Below are 20,573 nucleotides of genomic sequence, written 5' to 3'. Positions count from 1 at the left end.
CTCTTCCACTACATACCAATGTGGCTATCCTCCTGAAACTATCTTGATTTTCCAGGGTTTTGGTTCCAAAGTTGGGATGAATATGCATATAACATAAAGTATGAAATGCTCTGTTTAGGCTCTTGTATACGTAATCCATATCTGAGGTTATAGTTCATACGTATGAAAACCTATAAGCCCTTGGGTGTACACGCATAGGAAATGTGCAAATGAAAATGTGGAGGTAAAGGTGGGCCAGTGAATGCATCTCTTATTCTCCCTCCATGCGTTCACAGAAGAATGTGTAAAGCGGGATATGTGATACAGGCTTTGCACATGTTATGTTTTACACTCATATACTGTTGGTTTGTGAATATATGTGCATTCATTCCAATTTTGAATCTGAAGGCTAGTACCTTGAAAGAGTCCAGGCTATACGAATATATACAGGTTGAAAGAAGATGCATGTAATGGAAAGAATGTGCAATAAACAATTTAAATTCATACTGTGAATGTGTGAAAGTGATTATACCAATCTGATGCCATATACAGGCTAAGTTGTAACAGCGAAATTGACAAAAAGTGTGATGTGTGTGTTTCAGCAAATATACTTTTTTAACTGGCCAAGACTTTTTGGTGCCTGCGGCAAAAAAAAAAAAATGGAACCAGTATCTTCCTGGTGATTTTTTTTAAAATCAACAATGGGAGAACCAGACCTGAAGGGAGGCCTATATACTGCAAGAGGTGCATTCATTTTATTTTTATTTGTTTTTATTTTACTTCATTTTACCCCACCTCCAAATTTCTATGCAAAGCTATCCAAAATAAGCATTGTAACCGTTTGCAACTGCTGTAATACGTGATACAATAGTCTTACCTAGCTATGTTAAAGCAATTTAACACCTGCAGTATCTAAAGACAGTGTCAGTTCCGTTTCAATTCTAATTGATACAATCAAACCTATTAATAAATTCTAATCCAGCTATTTCTCACTGGATTCGCTGCAATGGATATGAGAAGGTGAATGTTGCCTTATATCCCATTTAACTTTTTGAGATCTATAGGAATACTGGATCCTTTCCTAGGCATGCCAAACATAGAAGCCCGTTTTCTGCACCAGGAATTTGCCAACTGGTGCAATCTAAGACAGACTAGCTCATGAAGGGGCCAGACTGTAGTTGCTGGGTTGAGACCGAGATGGATGGATATCCAGGTGGTATGCTATGGTGGGAGAGCAGCTAGGTCAGGCAGTGCCTAGTGGGCGGGAAGAATTGGCAGAAATCTTTGCCCACCATACCAGGGAGAGAAAGGGAAAGAGTAATCATAAAAACAGTCTCTCTCTTTTGGGCTCCATCTCTCTAACCTCTCCTTGACAGTATTCATGGATGAGACCTTTAAGCTGCTTTTGCGCAGGGCCAGGGCTCATTTCGAGGGGGAACGCACAGGAACGCGGTTCCGGCAGTTCCCCAAAGAGGTCACACGTCAGGTGGCCCCGCCCACCTGACTCTCGGCCATTTTGGGCCCGTTTCGGATTGGGGCCGAAACGGCCTGGATCGGGCCTCTGATGGGTGGTGGATCACTCTCCTGTTCAGCAGCTGCCTGATCCTGACTATTTTGGGCCCCTTTTCGGCCATTTTCAGCCCCTTTTGCCATTTTGGGCCCAATTTCAGCCCTGAATGGCCAGGATTGGGTCCAAAGCAGCCGGGGTAGGTGATGTCAGGGGGTGTGGCATATGCAAATCAGTTATGCTAATGAGTTATGCTAATGAGTTCCTCCAGCTCTTTTTCTACAAAATGACCCCTGCACAGGGCTAATGATCAGAAAGACGACAAGAATTTACTTGTAGCAAAACTTAACGCTGTCCTTTTCAGGCTCTGTACTATTGTACAAAGAAGCCTCATCCGTCACTTATGGAAATTGGATACATCCCGTGAACGGCAGATGCAATAAATCATGTTCACTAATATCAGCCCTTGAAAAAGCACAAAGTGCGAAACAGACGGGGCTAGCGGTCTGTTGGGTGGTGCCACAGCCAGCGGCATTCCATGGGCAGACCTGGCATCTGAAACACAAGAGACATAGATTACTTGCTGTGTATTAGTTCTTAAAGTTTATTACTTACCTCTGTACCCATTGGGAGCCTCTGGCTGAAGATTATTCTTGAACCTGTTTAGAAGAACAATAAGAACAGACATAGGAACTTATATGGATTGTACCTTTAAAAAAGTTATTGTATAATGGAATGGTGACAAAGTTAACTGCATCTATTTATTGATCTGTGATTATTTGGGCAAGTTACTATCTCTCACCTACCTGTAACTACATTTGTTCATTCATTTCTTCTTACCAATGTCTCTGTTGTCTTCTCCATTAGACTATATATTCTTTTGTCTATATAGGAAGACATATAAACTGATGACTGTTGCATCATAATTTGTGAGTGAAACTGAGTGAAACTGAGTTACTGAAATCTATGGGCTTAGACCTAGTTTGGTGTAGTGGTTAAGAGCAGCGGGACTCTAATCTGGAGAACTGGGTTTGATTCCCCACTCTGCTTGAAGCCAGCTGGGTGACCTTGGGTTAGTCATATGAACAAATGTAGTTACAGGTAGGTGAGAGATAATAACTTGCCCAAATAATCACAGATCAATAAATAGATGCAGTTATGTTTGTGACCTTGGGTTAGTCATAGCTCTCTCAGAGCTCTCTCAGCCCCACTCACCTCACAGGGATGTTGTTGTGGGGATAATAATGACATAATTTGTAAACTGCTCTGAGTGGGTGTTGAGTTATCCTGAAGGACAGTACATAAAGCGAATGTTGTTGTTGTTGTTATAGACTGGACTGACTCTGCTTAGGGGTTGTATTGTAAATCAAGGTGGCCCCACATATGCTACGGTGGTTTCTTTGGGGATAAAATGGAATACAAATGTGCTTAACAAATAAGGAGGGCGTGTTCAGTAATGGATAATAGTAGTATGTGCTGGAATATTGCTTTGGGCTGAACGCTTTCATTTGTTCAATTAGTTAATCAATCAAGTGATGGGAGTTTGATTTTAACTGCTGCAATTTATTTATTTATTTGGTCTCTTCCCTCCTAACAATGCGATAGCTTTCTAGTGCAACTTTAAGTAAAATCATATCCTTCTAGACTCATTGACTTTAATGGACTTACTGGTGTATCTCTGGTTTAGGACTGTTTATTAAACTTGATGACATTTTGTTATTTTACCCTCGCTTCAATACTGTTAAACCGGGAGGGTTTTTTTAAATAATAAGCAATTATATTTAAATTAATTAATGGACTTGAGGAATCGACTAGAGATTGTTTAATGGTTTGACAACTTTTGTTTTGCTGCATATAGATGTGGTGATGTATGTTGAGAATCCGCTGCTGAACTCGTCCTTCTGTGTGCTTATAAGGATGGAATACGAGCATATATCCTCCACTCGCGCAAGTTTTTGCTGGGTAATGTCAGGTCTTGCCAGGTAAATTCCCAAGCACTTCACTGCATCACTCAGGTGTAGGAGTTAAAGTTACTTTATTAAAGAAGAATACCAGTATCAAGATGGTCAGACAGGAGCATTGGCTGAACTGTGAGAGCCAAGCTACAAGTGACGCCTTACATAGGTTGGACACTTGTCAGCTTCCCTCAAGTTTTGATGGGAAATGTAGGCATCCTGGTTTAACAGCTTGGCTCTCCATTACAGCTGCAAGACCAGGATGCCTACATTTCCCATCAAAACTTGAGGGAAGCTGACAAGTGTCCAACCTGTGTCAGGCGTCACTTGTAGCTTGGCTCTCAAGGTAGCAAAGCAAGGTTAATTATAGGGCAAAGTCCATGCCCCCCAGTGGGAAAGAAAGTCCATTAGGATTGCTGAGCCAGGGAAGAGGGGAGGAGGGAAAGGATGAGCTCTGCTCAGTCTCTTAGGAAGTTGGTGCAGTCTCGGCTGGAACTTCAAGGCCACCTTCTCAGGCCTGCCAGGAAATTGTAACCAAAACACCTGCAAGATAAGCAGCTAGCAACCAGTCAGCAAAACAGGTTTCCCTCTGCATGTTCTCAGAGGTACACTACACACTGCAGCAAGGAACCCGTAACACATGACAGATATGCTGGAGGCGTATCTGACAGGTAATGATGTCCATGTAGAAATGTGGCCATGTATGCAGTGGCTCTAGTGGAAGGTCAGAAGGAATTAGGACACTCTTTTGTCCACCAATAGTGGCCCATGTATGCTCTGTCACCTTACTACTCATGTACTCTTGGAAATCACCAGCATATCCCTGATTCTCAAAGGATGTTTGGCCTGTGAAATGGTAGAGAAGTGTCAAATCTGATTAAATCTGAAGTACTCAAGTATTTCACCTTCAGTTCCTTCCGGATGACTCACCCAGTGGAAGCTCAGTGTGAAACTGAATATAGTTACTTCTAGCATATCAAAGAGCACTTTGAACCGCCCTGTGGAGTTGTCATGATTAAAGGCACAGTTCCAGGATGAGAAATGTAGAGGGGTAGTTTTGTGAGTCTGTTGTAGCAAAACAAAACCAAAGTCCAGTGGCATTTCAGCGTGCACTTTCGTGACGCAGAGCTTATTTCTTCAGATGTATGAGGAGATCATTTTGGGAAGTTAGCTCCAGGGCTCAAGAGAAACAGCTGGGGAGAGTATATTTTTTCAAACACAGTGGCCTATAAAAAAAGGAAAACTCAATAATGCTAGGAAAAGTGGAAGGCAGAAGGAAAAGAGGAAGACCTAAAATGAGATGGCAGGACTCAATAAAAGTAGCCACATCCTCCAGTTTGCAGGATCTGAGCAAGTCTGTTAATGATAGGACATTTTGGAGGTCTTTCATTCATAGGGTCGCCATAGGTCGGAGGTGACTTGATGGCACATGACACACGCATAATATGGACCGAGGGCAGGCAGCATGTTGTAGCTTGATCTTGTCAGATCTCAGAAGCTAAGGAGGGTCAGTATTTGGATTAGGAGACCACCGAGGAAGAGTCTGCAGAGGAAGGCAATGGCAAACCACTTCTGCTTCTCACTGAAAGTCCCTTGCTGGAGTTGCCATAAGTCAGTTGTGAGTGTGACTTGAAGATGCACTTTATACACACACACACAGAGAGAGAGAGAGAGAGAGAGAGAGAGAGAGAGAGAATAGGCACCTATAATCTGTAATCCGCTAAATCCATCCCCCTGAGAGGTGATGTTTAGACCAAATCAGTTAGTGTCAGATGCAGCAACAGTAGTTGCTGGCAGGCTCCTTTCAGGGAGTGGATATAGGGCTTTGGCCCAGCGCTGTCTTTTCTGAAAACGGTCCTCTAAAAAGATCACTTGGACTCTGAAGGCTTTTTCACACCTGAGCCTTCAAGGGGTTTTTAACTTAAAATCAATTTGTAATGCAAATGTAAATTCTCCAGGCTACTTCACATTACAAAGACTTCCCTTCTGCTTTCAATTCTGCATTAACATTGATCTCAAAGGTCATGGTCGCACATAAATAACACCAAGGCAGCTTTGACTTTTGAGAGCTCTTCCTTGGAAACCTAGTAGGTCTTTAAAGTGCTGTTGGACCCCGATCTCAGATAAAAAACACAAAAAGGCTGGGAAAGTGTCACCTCATATCACTTGCAGAAGTGGGTTATGTGTGAGTTCTGTGATTCCCTGTTTAAAAAAGTACTTTTTTAACTCAAAAGGAAAGCGAGGTGTTGTTAAGAAAAAGAGGGAAGTGTCTTACATTTGCATACAAACTACACATCTGTAAAAGGCGTATTTGGTGCAAGCACCAAATCATTACTGACCCATGGGGGAATGTCTCATCACAACTTTTTCTTGGCAGACTTTTTACAGGATGGTTTGCCCTTGCCTTCCCCAGTCATCTGCACTTTATTCCCAGGAAACTGGGTACTCATTTTAACAACCTCAGGGCCAAGCTACACATGATGAATGACACTTGAACGGCAAGTGGATTGAGTGGAGGGCAAGTGAACAGGGAGAAATACACTTGCCGTTCAAGTGTCATTCGTCATGTGTAGCTTGGCCCTCAGAAGGACAGAAGGCTGAGTCAACCTTGAGCCAGCTACGTGAATCCCGCTTCCACCAGGATCGAACTCAGGTCATGAGCAGAGCTTGGGCTGCAGTACTACAGCTTACCACTTTGCGTACTGTGAATAAAAAAGTTATACATCGTATTTTCACTATAACACTTTTGGAGAGCGCCCTACTTTACATCTGATGAAGAGAGCTGTGGTCCTCGAAAGCTTATGCCTCAATAAAGTTGGTTAGTCTTAAAAGTGCTACTGGACTTTTAAAATATTTTCCTACTTCTTATGTGCTCAGCCTAACCTATCTCAGGGCCAAGCTACACATGACGAATGACACTTGAACGGCAAGTGGATTGAGTGGAGGGCAAGTGAACAGGGAGAAATACACTTGCTGTTCAAGTGTCATTCGTCATGTGTAGCTTGGCCCTCAGAGGGTTGTCATGAGGAGAAAATAGAAACAATGGGGTTAGCCTTTTTGGATCCCCATTTTGGGAAGAAAGGTGAGGTATAAATGAAATAAAATAAAATTCAGGGTCATCTAGTCTTCCTTTCAAGTGAATATGGTGCATTTAGGGCTATGACATTAAAAAAGGACGCCAACATGAGGAGAAAAGGCCTGTGCCCCTTTCCCTCCAAAAATGCCCCATGCCTCCCCCTCAAGCTGCTGCATGGGGTGGGGGGTGAATACCATATATTTTCTCCAGCTAGGGTATCTTTTAAAAACTTTTAGCTCACCTTTCTCATAATAGGAATTCTCAAGACTTACTTTTTTAAAAAGTAAAAAGCGGTTTGTGTGGTGCGTGAATTCTTGGTGGGAAAAAGATTAGACTGACCAAGGCCAAAACAGAGGTGTATTGGGGGGAAAATGACAAAAGCTGCATATATTAATTTACATTCGTAGGTGTAAATGTATACATTGGTGGTATAAAGTGCCATCAAGTCACAGCTGACTTATAGTGACCCCTGATGCAGTTTTCTAAGCATGAGACTAACATTTGCCTCTGCAACCCCGTTTTCCTTGGTGGTCTCCTATCCAGTTACTAACCAAGGCTGACCCTGCTTAGCTTCCAAGATCTGATGAGATGAGGCTCTCCTCAGCTATCCAGGTAAGGGCATATGAATACATTATTATAAAATAGAGACAGAGTTAACTGTAGAGCAAGCTCTGTTTGGAACAGCAGGCAGAGCTCAGTTTCTTGAGTGAAACCCTGGCCGTTTTCACACGCCGTTAACGTTGCGCAACATCACACGAACACTCATGGAACACTAGCATCTTTGTGGCATGATTTATTAATTTTATTTAATTTATTTATTTATTTGATTTTTAGCCCTCCCTCCGCACGAGCAGGCTCAGGGCAGGGTACAATAAAACGCTCAATGAGCATTAAAATATATAGTCATAAAACTTAAATATATAAATACCTAAAACAGCTTATCAGATGGTGGCCCCCTCCAGTTTCCCCAATCTGAACATAACAAACCAAGAGGAGTGGGTGGGGGCCCTAGTTGATCATATTCTGGTGATAGCACTTATGGGGGGCAGATGACTTTGTCGCCCCCTTGGCAGGAGACCGGTAGGGAGGCACCTAAGCAATCAAAAGGTCAAAGACTGGCCACAACCATATGCCTGGTGGAACGACTCTGTCTTACAAGCCCACTGAAAAAACATAAGGTCTTGGTGGGCCCAGGTGTCCTCCGACAGAGAGTTCTACCAGGTTGGGGCCAGGACTGAAAAAGCCCTGGCAGTGGTCGAGGCCAGCCGGGCCTCCCTGGGGCTAGAGACCACCAGTAAGTTCTTATTTGCAGACCTTAATGCTCATCTGACATCATCACGCCACGAAAACGGAATCATGATGGGTTAACGTCAGAAATTGCGCCATGAAGATGCCGCTGTTCCGTGAGTATTGCGCGATGTTGTGTGATGTTTACAACGTGTGAAAATGACCACTCAAATGTTTACAAAAAGCTTCTTCAACCCCAAAAAGTGAAAGGCTGAATTTACTGGGAAGAAGCAGAACTCAGCCACTTTAAAAGACAGAAAAGATAATATCTGGCCACTCTAACAGTATGACATGGGTAAGGGAGCAGAAATACCCATGTCAGCGCTGCTATCCTTTTTTAAATTGCAAGTCCAGGGCTTCTTTCCGTTAAAGACAATTGTCAAGGAAAAAGAATCACAACCCTGTCGTTCTGCCCTGAGGCTTATACAGATGGTACTTTCTTGTTCTTTGAGTTCAGCTTGTGCACTCATGGGAAGAGTTCTGAAGTGAGGTAGAGAGCGTTTCTCTTGGAGCTCTGATGCAACGGCAAGATGCGCAGCCTGGATATTTGAAACGGTACCCCTGAATTTGAAATGGGAGCTGTCTGGATGAAATATATAAAGCAGGGGTCCCCAGCCTTTTAGAGCCTGTGGGCAACTTTGGAATTTGGGCCCTGGATGGTGGGCGCAACCACAAAATGCCAGAAGAGGTGGAGCTAATTACAAAATTTCAGGGACTGAGGTCATGCATAACACTAGTTATGACTCCTCAGCGTTTCAGGCAGATGCTCTGTTTAACAGGATGTCTTTCAAAACGAACTTGTTGTTTCAAAAGATATTCTTGCATAGAATATCCTTAACCCTGAATAGTCTTATGCTGTGGTGGCAGACATCTTTAAAATCTGCACAACCAATCAGAAACCCTGCTAAGAAAAGCCCCTTCCGGTCCCACCCACTTTCTAAAAACATTTTGTGGGTGCCATGGCAGCCACAGGCACCATGAGAACCAGTTTGGTGTAGTAGTTAAGAGCAGCAGGACCCTAATCTGGAGAGCCGGGTTTGAGTCCCCATTCCTCTTGGACGACCTTCAATCAGTCACAGCTCTTCGGAGCTCTCTCAGGCCCACCCACCTCACAGGGTGTTTCTTGTGGGGATAATAATAACATACTTTGTAAACCACTCTGAGTGGGTGTTAAATTGTCCTGAAGGGCAGCATATAAATTGAATGTTATTATTCTTATTATGTTGGAGAACCCTGCTATAAATAGTGCATTTTCTTTGTTATGATTCTGTGCAAATGTGCCACACAAGCACAGAATTTGGTAATGAGTACAGGTTTTACATCTTGAGTGTGAAGAAAGAGGCACACAAATATGTGTCTTAAGTTAAATATGCTTAAACACGCTCTAGTAATTGGAGTGTATTTAAGTATATTTGCACTAAATTCCAGCTTTCTCTCTGCTGTGGATATACATTTATTTATTTTGACTTTTGCAATTTTATATCCCATCTCTCAGCAAGTGTATGAGGCTGTGATATTGTACATGCATACGCCTGTTTGGTCCAAGGAGGCCAAGAATTTAGAGAAAACTCTGAACAAGATATGTTTCGTTCCTTACGGTACTCGACCTCTCCCTCGGCTGAAGCCCCATTCTCCTAGTAAACAAGGAGGCACCTTTCCCTGGTGCAGAAAGTTCTTTGGTGAAGTGAAATTTCACCAACTCAATCCCAGACCAGCTGCCCAGAGCCGTCCCTGAAAACCAGTAATTCTTGCAAAGTTCTCCTCAGCAGGAAAAACAACAAGCCACTTTGACTCCAGGGACGAGCTGCTCCCTCGACTAACTTGTGTTTCATCTTTTCTCTTGCCACCTGTATGACGGAAATTCAAGGAAGCAGCCAAGCGGTTCGGATGCGGTCGTACAAAGGCCTGTGAACCCCACGTGGATACCCAGTGACTTGTCCAATTTGCTCGTGCGATGTAGGCCCGGCTTTGAAGACACCTGCTTAGCATAACACGGCACCCAGCATATGAACAGCATCTGCTGTGAGTCCCACGCCATTCAATTAGGGGGGAAAAACAAGGCAGGGAGGCGGGCAACCCCCTCTTTCTGTATTAAGTTGACGACTTGAGCGGCGGAGTTGTGAGGGGGAACGCTGGAAAAAGTGAACATTCCTGGAGTGGGATGGCAGCACGTATGGAAACTTTGACCTTGTACGACTTGTGTTCACCCAGCTTTCCTGGGAATGTCAGGACTGGAGTTATAGTCTTAGTTTTCCCTCATGACTGAGTCAAAATCTTCATCTTATGTTCGTTTTCCTGCTTCCATCAACCCTGCCTGCAGAGTCGATTTCCTGACAGGGAAGGATTCCATATTGAGAGCCAGTTTGGTGTAGTGGTAAAGAGTGATGGGACTCTAATCTGGAGAGCCGGGTTTGATTCCTCACTTGAAGCCAGGTGGGTGACCTTGGGTCAGTCACAGCTCTCTCAGAGCTCTCTCAGCCCCACCCACCTCACAGGGTGATTGTGTGGGGATAATAATAACATACTTTGTAAACTGCTCTGAGTGGGTTTTAAGTTGTCCTGAAGGGCGGTATATAAATCGAATGTTATTATTACTATTATTATTGTGCTGGATTCCATTCTGACCTAAGGTTATGAAGTCCCTGGGGGGGCGGATTTGGGGGGGAACTTACTTCACACGCGCAAAGCATGTGTGCACTCCAGAACTCTTCCTTGTCGTGCTGGGAATAACACCCACTTTGTGCTGGTCCAGGGGGTTTTCTCCTCCCATGTCCATTCCTTGCACTTCCCACCCCCCATTGGCCAGATGAGTGGGGACAGGAGGTGGATGCTGGAAGCAGGGGATCCCCTGCTCCCATTGGGGGACTGGTAACCCTATTCTGACCAATGGTATAAGTAGAAAAAACAAATCTCTTTCACTCTGTCCTGTACTTCTTCCAAATTTCTCAGGGACACATTACATGGCCATCCTTGATAGAAGTGAAGGAATGTTTACATTCTCTCCTAGTCTCAGTTTGTTGAGTCAGTTTGGTGTAGTGGTTAAGAGCAGTGGGGCTCTAATCTGGAGAACTGGGTTTGATTTCCCCACTCCTCCGCTTGAAGCCAGCTGGGTGACCTTGGGTCAGGCACAGCTGTTTCAGAGCTCTCTCAGCCCCACCCACCTCACAGGGTGATTACTGCTGCGGGGATAAAAATAGCATACTTTGTAAACTGCTCTGAGTGGGTGTTAAGTTGTTCTGAAGGGCGGTATATAAATTGAATGTTGTTGCTGGTGTTGTTGTTAATCTGGTTGCAGGGGGGATACAGAAGGTCAGGAGCTATCCCTTTGAAGGCTAGACTGGTATTCTCAGGGGCTTCCTTCCATCTTCACCTTTCTCTTCTCGCTCTCTTCTCCATTTTGTATCGACAGACAGACAGACAGACAGACAGACAGACAGACAGACAGACAGACAGACAGACAGACAGACAGACAGATAGATAGATAGATAGATAGATAGATAGATAGATAGATAGATAGATAGATAGATAGATAGATAGATAGATTTGGGGTTGATTGTTAAAGAAACGGTGCTGGTGCAATGCTATCAGGCTGCGCCCAAAGCAACATCCTTGACAAATGCTGCAGGTGCTTGTGTTTTGTTGTGCATGTGTGAAGACAAGGGGGTTGAGGCCCCACCATGCCACCACCCACTAACTGAGAGCAGAACCACAAGTGACAAAAGGCACAGGTTGGACACTTGTCAGCTCCCTCAAGTTCTGATGGGAAATGTAGGCGTCCTGGTCTTGCAGCTTGGCTCCCCAACTGCTGTCCAATGGACTTTTCAACTGTCACTTGTCCAACATTCCGCCAAGCTGCCTACATTTCCCATCAAAACTTGAGGGAAGCTGACAAGTGTCCAACCTGTGCCTTTTGTCACTTGTGGTTCTGCTCTGATAGGGGGTACCTGGCAACCCTAGTAAAAACCAGCTTCGAGGGATCTGCAAAATCTGTTTTCTATGCCAGTTATTCCCAGTGGAGTAAAGTTAAATCTGTCTGGGGGGAACGGAGGCGATATAACCAATGCAAATGTTTTAATATCTTGTTTCACAAGGCTGGGCATTGAAAACAGCTTCCAGGGCCAGCAGCGGTGAGCCTTGGCACAAATTAAGTCCTGCTCATTTCCTTTGGTCCCCAGTACCCCCTAGGAAGCAGCTCATTAGCAGATTAATACAACCAGCCACTGAGGGACCTGAAAGTGTCCTCAATCGGATAGGTCCAGAAATGATTTTAAGAGGGTGATGGTGGCATGAATAATAGATCTGGGGTACACACAGCATGGGGTGCTTGGCAGCCATAAATTATGCTGTCTGGCTGCCTTATGCATTGCTGCTCATTAGCAGAGTTGGAGGGGGCATATTGGGCTTGCTGCCCTCGATGCAGTCCCCAATTCTATTTGCTTCCTCTCCATCCCACCCCACCCATATCTGTCTCAAACCCTTCTCTTTAAATCACCCACTGTTACACAATAGGGTAGTCTAACCAAAAACAATTCGGAATCACTGGTTCCAGCCTCCAGCCAGTGGGGGGCGCAAAAAATTGCTGGACTTCATGTCAGAAAAAAAGATGTGCAGAAAAAGAGACGAGCATGCCTTTGGTCTAATGACTGCAGGATTACAGCTAAAGGGATGCATGTCGGGGTTCCAATTCTGGGTTGGGAAATTCCTGGAAATTTGGGGGTGGAGCCTGGGGAGGGCCGGTTTGGGGAAGGGAGGGGCCTTAGGATGGGATAATGCCATACAGTCCATCCTCCAGAGTAGCCATTTCCTCCAGGGGAATCGACCTCTGTTGCCTGGAGATCAGTTGTAATTCCAGGAGATCTCTGTGAGGGGGAGATATATATAAATATCCCAGTCAGTCCTCATATATATATCAGAGTCAATGGTTGAATCCAGTGTGAAGTAATATCATTCTGCAGACTTATTTGTTCAGATAATATTGAACTTCATTTAATAACTATATACAGCAAAGCAAACAGCAGACTATAAGAGAAAACTTGTTCATGACTTGTACATAAGGTAGACAGTTACAGTAACAGACCTTTTTTAACTGACATAAAAGGAATGTTCATTCACAGCAGGGAGGGGCCAGTTCAACAGCAACAGATAAAAAAACTGACACTATACAAAGTATCGAGCCCCCTTTCCATCAGCAAGTACTCTTCACTCTCTATTCAAATTATGTTACAGTGATTTATTCCAACAATCTCCAAGCTGCACGTGGAGATGAGGAACCCTAGATGCCAGTGATAAGCAAATTTGATTCTAAAGTTTTATACTTTTTGATTTAGAAGATTTAATACTACCCTTTGGGAGATATCAGGGGGCAGAGCCTTGGTGATAGAACTTTGAAGGCCAGAGGGAATTGGGTGGGATACAGCCAAGACAGAAGCTGGTGACTAATGGGGCAGAACTGGGCAGAATTTGAAATTTACTGGATTTTCCTACCCCACCCCAGGACTAATTGACAGAGTAGAGTTTTACTAGTGGTAATGTTACTGGGTGGCTGGCAACTTTAGGTGGGCCTGTGGATCTGCCTTTATCAGAAAATTTGTTTCACTCTCACTTTGTATCATATATTCTAATAGGCAACTGTGGCCCCATTAGTCTGTGGTCCAGACCAGATGTTAGTTTCAGGTAAGATGGCATACTTCTTTATGTTTTTCTCTGAAAGCTGTATGCCTTTGTATTATGTTTTGATGTGATGTTGCAACAATCCCACTTCCTCCCACACTCTCCCTCCCAGCCAGCACAGCAGTCCGCCCTCTTTCACTGCCTGCAGAAACTGAAAGTAAGACCCAGAGAGGTGTGGCTATTTATAACAAATGCTGGCATTGAACAAAGCAGGAGCTCTGTGGTTGGCAGACAGAGCTGCCTAACAGGGTTTTGAGGGATGAGATTGGAGTTCCCATGGCTACGCAAGACCCGTCTTCCCCCTGCTCTGGCTACCAGGAAACAAACTGCGAGCTCCATGGTTGGAAGAGAGACCTGCCTATCAAGGTAAGCTGCGCTAAGATTGGGGTCTCCAAAGCAACAGAAGGTTTGCAGACATTGCGGGACTCCGTTGCCTGGGAAATCAATTGATCGGCGCCAGGCTGTCTGCACTCACGAAGCGTTTACGGCACACGAATCGGGCCTGGAAAAGTCGTGGGGTTCCGTTAACGCATGGCGCCATGGAACACGTTTCATGGCACATGAATCGGCCTGTTCTGTGAGGGGTTCTTTGTGTCGTAATTCGTTTCGTGCCCACCTCTAGTGATGACAACCTGTTCTGTTTGGTAGCTTAAGCTTTTTGTGATGTCATCAAGATGCTGCAGCTCGACTAAACATCACTCCCATCCTGCAGTCACTCCATTGGCTATCCATCAGGTACTGCGCTCAATTCAAGGTACTGGTTATTACATACAAAGCTCTTCATGGCCTTGGCTCAACATACCTACAGTACTGCCTCCCTCCTTATGTCCCTCCACGGCAGCTTTGCTCATCTGAACAGGGTCTCTTGCAGGGAGGGGGTCTCGAACGTTTTGCCAGTGAGTTGGAAAACTTTACATATTATCTGTTGCTTTGCATATATACTCGTATATACTGCTTGTGCTTCATGTTGTCTAATGTCAATCCTAGAATTGATTATGTTCTGTTTCAGCAATCCTTCAACCCTGTATTGGATCCTTGCTAATGCCTTGTCTCTGTAAACTTGTATTCATCTACCCTATGACATTGTTTATGGAAATGTCCTTGACACTGTATGGAAACGCCCACCCTTGTCCTGGCTACTGATTGTACTGATCTCACACTATGTAATCCGCTTTGAGTCTCAGTGAGAAAGGCGGACTATAAATGACATAAATAAATAAATAAATAAATAAATAAATAAATAAATAAATAAATAAATAAATAAATAAATAAATAAATAAATAAATAAATAAAATTTAAAAATGACAAAAGCCAATTTTCCCTACCTTTTGCAGAATGTCATATAGAAATAGTTGGTTGTGTGAATAGTATGAATACGTGCAACACAGAGAGACAGTCGCATTTGCTATAGATTATATCGCTGTATTTGGTGAAGTTTAACATGAGTAACTTTGTTATGTCAGTAGTATCCTCAGCGGCATGCTTTTCGTCTTTACACCATATGCCCTCCTGGCTCCCCCCCTTAGCACACTCCCCATGGCTTCCTCAGCCTGTTTCTTTTGCAAGGGGAGCGCTGACGATACTGGCACCTTTTCAGTTCGGAAAGTGATGAAAAATCAAACATGGAAATGAAGGTGCCTGTGTTTGCAGATCAAAGGGCCCGAATTTACCTTTTGCTTCACTTGATCTTCAAACCCGGCCTGAATCAAAGCTGCCCAAGGGGGGGCGGGAAAGCCAGCAGACAAGACTCGTGCCGGTGTTGGGGGGGGGGAGGCAAGATGAGGGTGGAGAGAGAAATCTCAATATATATTTGCTTCATAAAACGGTTTTTTAAAAAGAAGTCTGCCTAACTCCATCTCCTCCTTCTGGCCAGACAGTTTACTTGCTCTTCCTGGCACTGCATAGCTAGTGTTGGGGAGACTTTTGGAAGGTTGCGGGCACCTGCTTTCTACCCTAGGTCAGGATCCACACGTTGGCTGTGCCTTGATCGGTGGTGGGTTGCATCACGGGCACGGCCACCAGTCTGTGAGCCAGAGAGAGAAGGGAAAAAGAGAGGGAGAGAGTTAGAAGGGGGGGGGGGATGTAGAGAGTGTGTGACACAGACACATACGAGAGAGCCAAAGTAGTATAGTGTAAAGATGTCATTGGCCACATTACATATATTTGTGCCGTCGAGTCACAACAGACTTACGGTAACCTCAGCAAGGGGCTTTCAAGGCAACTGAGGGCCAAGCTACAAGTGAGGAATGACACTTGAACGGCAAGTGTATTTCTCCCTGTTCACTTGCGCTCCACTCAATCCACTAGCCCTTCAAGTGTCATTCGTCACTTGTAGCTTGGCTCACAGAAGCAGAACTGGTTTCCCAGCGCCTTGCCTTGCCAAGTTTTGCTTGGAGGCCCCCATCCAAGTACCGATCCTGCTTAGTTTCCAAGATCTGATAAGATCGGGCAATACCGTGCCGCCTTCCCTTCCCATAATTCCCATAAATAATGTCAGAGGCATATTCACTCCTGCAGGGGGTGCTGCAGTCTAGCTCTCAGGAGGCTTCGTATATACCAGCTTTGATGGAGGTGGCCACAGCAATCATTTATTTGTTACACTTAGAAACAAGTGCTTTGTTCTTAAATCATAGTCTGTGTATTGGGTTAGATCCAGCCAGCTTTTTCACTCAGTCCCACGTATTCCTCTCCTGGCCATATCCCCTGTTCCACATGGCTTTTGAAAACACTGAGATTATGATTTATTTATTATTTTTATTTATTAATGTTATTCATAGTCTCCCTTCCTCACTGAGACTCAAGTCGGATTACATAGCATGAGATTAGTACAGTCAGTATCGGGAACATTTCCATACAGCGTCAGGAATATTTCTATACATTGTTAAGGACATTTCCAAATGAATGTCATAGGATTTTACAAAGATGTAGCATTAGTAAGGATCCAATACAGAGTTGAAGAATTGCTGAAACAGACATAATCAATTCTAGGACTATTAGATAAACATGAAGTACAGGTAGTATAAGAGTACTTATCTGAGCAACAGATAATATGCAAGGCAACGTAGTGGTGAAGTCTATGGTCCCTAACTCATCAGCAAAGCATTTGATGATGAAGAAGAAGATGATGATGATATTCTTCATACTATTTTTTTTAAAGGACATTCTAGGTTAGTTTAGGGCATAAGGCAATAGTGTCCTCTGCTGCCCAAAACTTCTTGGATCCCTGGGGCTAAAAAGCCAGAAGATGGCATGACTGCTATGGTGGTAAAGATAAACTAAACTGTTGACAATTTGGTACCTTTTAATGATGCCAGAGAGTTAGCCGTAATGTTGCCAACCTTCAGACGGGCATAGACACCTCAACAACTGGAGAATTACACCATATACAAAAATACACTGTCATAATAAATCCAACATACATATGTTTATAAAGTGACAAGTGCATATAGTCAATAAATATCTTACTTATGAATGTCAATGAAATCCTGTATATAAATAACAAATATAATACATTTGTACATTATTCTTCAATGTATCCAATGCATACAATTATTCTTTCATCCAATACATACAATAAATATCATAAATATCAAAACTAATGTCTTTTTCTTTTCTCAGAGACGCCGGAATGATGTCTTAAGGTGACAGACGCTGTCATGGACAGAGAAACAGGTAAGCTCTCTACTCTGTAATTGATGTTCTTCTATTTCCTTTACAGGTCAGATATTGCAGACTGGGGATACAGTAGAGGTGCCATTTCCCCACCCATGGTGGGGGATCCTCTGCTCCTACCCTTCCTCGCTGCGCCCACTTACTTGGCCGGCAGGGGAGCCCCCTGGGTGGCGCAGCACGCTCCCGCACCCCACAGCAGGCCTGATTCAGGCCGAATCACGCCCCGCAGAAGGCCCGTTTGGGTGAATCATGCACTGCAGTGGGCCAATCCAGCCTCTTGGTGAGTGCAGGAGCATTCCCAGGCTGCCCTTTGACCCGCATGATGACATCACTTCCTGGAAGTGACATCATCACGCAAGCTGGGAACGCATGTGCGCTGTGCACACATGCAAAACCAGCACCCAGGACAGCAGCGAGGTAAGTGCCAGGCTCCCCATCTCCTGCCAGGGAAGTCAAGGGGACTGGCAAACTTAGGGTACAGGTACCTGTTCCTCTATTCACCAAGATCACCTTATCTTATCTCATTAATTCCTATTAATGTTTTGCTTACCACTATGTTTTGATGGGATAATTTATCCCCTGTCTCAGCATTGTCTTGTTTTACTGGCTTTTGCTGTAATAATAATAAACCAATAAGAAAGGTCACCTACAAGACTGATCCATGAGACACCATCCTTTTCTAGGGGGAAGGTAGGGACAGCCTGTGTTTTCCTTGACCCTGATCCTGAAGGGCCCTCCAGCATGAGCAATCTGCTCTTACCACTTTCTGTTGCGATGCTGCTGTCTTCCCTGTTACAATCTCACATCTATGGTCCTTCGAATGTCAACCCCCAAATTGTTTTATTAGAGGCAAAATAACCTCCCTCTACCGCTAGACAGGTCTCTTGACTCTGCCTTCTGGCAAACACAAATGCTCGAATATTCATTGAGATTGGGGGAAAAGACAGCCAGAGCTGAAGTTGGAAATTGTTTGATGTGGCCAGGGGGAACAGATCAGAACTGCTTGTGTTCCTGTTGGGGATGCAGAGGATCTTCTGTCTCCTTAGAGGGAGGGTCCACCATACATGTATGACCTTCTCCCAGGGAAAATAGTTTTCGTTACTGCAGAATGGCTATGACTGTTACGTATTGCTTGAGTAGGAACGAAGGCTCCTGAGGCCTACAATTGGTCTTTTGTGCCGGTAACGGCCAATCATAACTGTTGCCTTATAGGCCAATCCCTGCACTGCAAATAGTTACTTTGTATATAGTTCATGCAAATGAAGGATTCTGGCTGCTCACCTTGTATTGGTTGTTGTTAAAAGTGGGTGTGGTTTCTGTAAGTATACTACAGTAGTTACTAACATGAAGCACAGGTAGCTCATAGGAGCACCTATTTAAAGCAACAGATAATATGTAAGGCAACATAGTGGTGAAGTCTATGATCCTTAACTCATTAGCGAATCATCTGAGACCCCCTCTCTACAATACTGCCCTCCTATCTGAGTAAAAAGCCTTTTTGAATAATTTGGTTTTGCATCGTTTGTAGAAATCCAGGAGAGTGGGGGCTCTCCTGACCTCCTAAGGTATTATACCCTGCTGAGGCCCCTCCCCTTCATAAACCCTCTCCTCTCCAGGTTCAAGGCACAAAATCTCCAGGAATTTCCAATCTGGAGTGGCAACCCTACTTGGGGGTCCAAAATTATTCCAGTTGGTTCCCCAGTTTCAACTATTCTCAAAAGACTGACATTTGTCTCAGTCATTATTATATATTATATATTGAGATTAACAGTTCTTTATTATAGAAAACGTCTTTATTGGAAGCTGGAAGCAGACAGGCTCAACAGTAACAGTAACAGCAGGATCAAGGAATAGCACTCAAGAAAGCTCTGGCAATGAAAGGGCTCAGTTAGTAATGGCTTCCATTCAATTCTATGGGTCCAGCTGCGATAGATAAGCCTCTTCAGTGAAACCCAACACCTGCCCCCCACCAAGAGTGTGCAGGAAAGGGGTCTCCTTTGAACTCATAAAGCTGTCTTTATACTGAGTCAAATCCTTGGACCATTGAAGTCAGTACTGGCTACTCAGTCTGGAAGCGGCTCTCTAGGGTCTCGGGTCTCTACCTGACCCTTACCTGGAGATGCCATGGACTGACCCTGAGACCTTCTGCATGCCAAGTCAAGAGAATCACCACCGTTCACTAACAGGCAAAAGTTAAGCAATACATTTGGAGACATTGGAGAGGGGGCAGTCTTTGCAAAGTGGAAGACCTGGCCTGATAAATAAATTGTATGTTGGCCCCAGAAACCTAATTAAAGGATTCCATATTTGGGCCATTGGCAGAGTTTATCGTTTAGCAGAGGAAGGGTGATTATAGGTGTTTGTGAGCTGGTTCTGCTGGCTGGTGTGTGTGCAGGGATGAAAATAACAAAGCATACACTTGCTTGTATTTAGAAAGGAAATAAGAGTTCTTTATTGTAGGTACTCCATACTCTGATAGGAAAGATTGATATAGATCCAGAGGAGTTAGCCATGTTAGTCTGTAGTAGCAAAATAGAAAAGAGTCCAGTAGCACCTTTAAGACTAACCCACTTTACTGTAGCATAAGCTTTCGAGAATCACAGTTCTCTTCGTCAGATGCAAAGGAGGAAAGGAGGATAGATCCTATCTGCCATCTAATCTAAGGTTGCACATAGATGCTAGACATGTCCTGCATCCGTGCTTCCAAGATGGAGGGAGGAGAAGGAGAGAGATGGTGCCTGGAACAAAGCCATGAAGAGAAGAGGTGAGAGGGAGGAAATCAAGAGGAGGAAATCCTGATAATAGCAATCTACATATCAAAGGATAGTCAGAGTAGTAAACAGGATGCCCTGACCTCTCTGTCTTTCTAACTCTTTGATTTGTCCCCCTCTGAAACCTAAGGAAAGGGACAGCACTGAATCCTCCTCTTCCAACATAGACCCAATGGTGTGTATTTGTGTGCATAGTGATGCACTGTACACCACACCTGCTTCTTAAAGTATACAACCAGCTCTTTGCAACCTCCCCGCCTCGTATGACTGTGTTTTTACTAATACATGAGTAAAGGTAGGCAAAAATGTAACCTTGATATTCCGGGGCAGCACTCTTTATGTCTCTCAGGTGCTAGACTCTATCAGCAGGGGGATGGATATTGCACCATCCTGTCCAGCTTGCAAAATTCCCTGAAACATCTGGCTAGCTTTTCTTGGAAGCTGGAACGCTGAGCCGGGTGACCCACGAGTATAACTCAGCACAGCGCTTCTTATTTTGCTAGCTATTCCCCCCCGCCAAAGTATTTGTAATTGCAAAAACAAGGGCCAAGGAGACAAAAGGATGGTAACCTTTCACAATGTGTGTACCAAAGTAACTCTGCTGGGTGCCCCTGCTCCCATTTCCTACAGCTGGCCCTTAAAGAAAATCCAATGAC

The sequence above is a fragment of the Eublepharis macularius genome, chromosome 19 (assembly GCF_028583425.1).
Source record: "Eublepharis macularius isolate TG4126 chromosome 19, MPM_Emac_v1.0, whole genome shotgun sequence".
NCBI lineage: Eukaryota > Metazoa > Chordata > Lepidosauria > Squamata > Eublepharidae > Eublepharis > Eublepharis macularius.
Note: the sequence above shows the minus strand (reverse complement) of the source record.